General features: G+C 45.2%; 1 pseudogene; it reads left to right on the top strand.

Annotated features, from left to right (window-relative positions):
• Nucleotides 1–427: 427 nt before the first annotated feature.
• Nucleotides 428–504, top strand: LOC123797279 (U4 spliceosomal RNA; annotated as a pseudogene).
• The last annotated feature ends 555 nt before the right edge of the window (nucleotides 505–1,059 follow it).

The following is a 1,059-nucleotide window of genomic DNA, read 5'->3' as shown; positions in this document are numbered from 1 at the left end:
TTTTGAGCCACAGAAATTTCCTAGAATTCACCACAAGCAAAATGTTCTTGGCCCTGAAAGGCTGATTCATCTCTGAACCAAGGAAGAGGAGAAATTTAGGTCAATGATTCCCTTGATACTAACCTCAGTTACCCTGATAACCGTTCTCAGTTTCCAGCTTTTATATGGCGGTGTCTTCTGGCTAAATGGAGACCGCTTTCAAGCTCACGGTATTGGAGTTCATAAAAGGCTAATTTGAATTAACCTCTCTATCTGGTTAATGTTATGGGTGCTGAAGTGTTCACGGGTGAGGTGGACCGATGTCTGCGACTTGCTCTGCACCAGAAAATAACAATGATAAGAACAGTAGTAGCAGAAGTAGACCAGTAAGGCAGATTCATGGAAGGAGAGAGAGACGGATACACAGATAAACAACAAAGCCAGGATAAGCTTTGCGCAGTGGCAGTATCGTAGCCAATGAGGTTTATCCGAGGCCCGATTATTGCTAATTGAAAACAAAGCCAGGATAGCAACATCTAACTGCAGAATCCAGAGGGCGGCGTGTACGGGTGCTCGCGGTTCAATTCTTTCAACTTCTCTGTATTTTGCAATCTCCCATGATAAACTTTGGGGAAAGATCGTTTGAATCAAAGTGGGAATCATGGCCGGAAAGTTTCCATAAACATACCTCCTTTGCCTACTTTCTTCACTTCCGACTCTGGCACGTGGTACGCAGTCCAATTCAGTGAATGTCTGTTGAATGGAGCTGTTGAACTTAATTCCAAGCTACCAGGTCACTTCCACAGCTGACAAGACTCTTCCAGAGCACGAGTTGGCAAATCTCTTCTGCGAAGGCCAGATAGTGAATATGTGAGACTTCGCAGGCATGAGGTGTCTGTTGCAACGGAGCTAAGCAGCCCGGCACAATGCATAGAACGGTCGTGGCTGTGTTCCCATAAATTTGACTTACAAAAACAGGTGGTGGTCACAGTCTGCCAACCCCATCGTAGCCCCCAAATCCTTACCTTCCACTAAAAAATGAGAGTAAAATTGACAGCATGCCAACAGGCTCTGCAAAGA

Source organism: Ursus americanus, chromosome X (genome assembly GCF_024610735.1).
Source record: "Ursus americanus isolate L20-20 chromosome X, mUrsAme1.1.p, whole genome shotgun sequence".
Taxonomy (NCBI): domain Eukaryota; kingdom Metazoa; phylum Chordata; class Mammalia; order Carnivora; family Ursidae; genus Ursus; species Ursus americanus.
The sequence above is the reverse complement of the archived record's forward strand: the minus strand, read 5'-3'. Positions and strand labels throughout refer to the sequence as shown.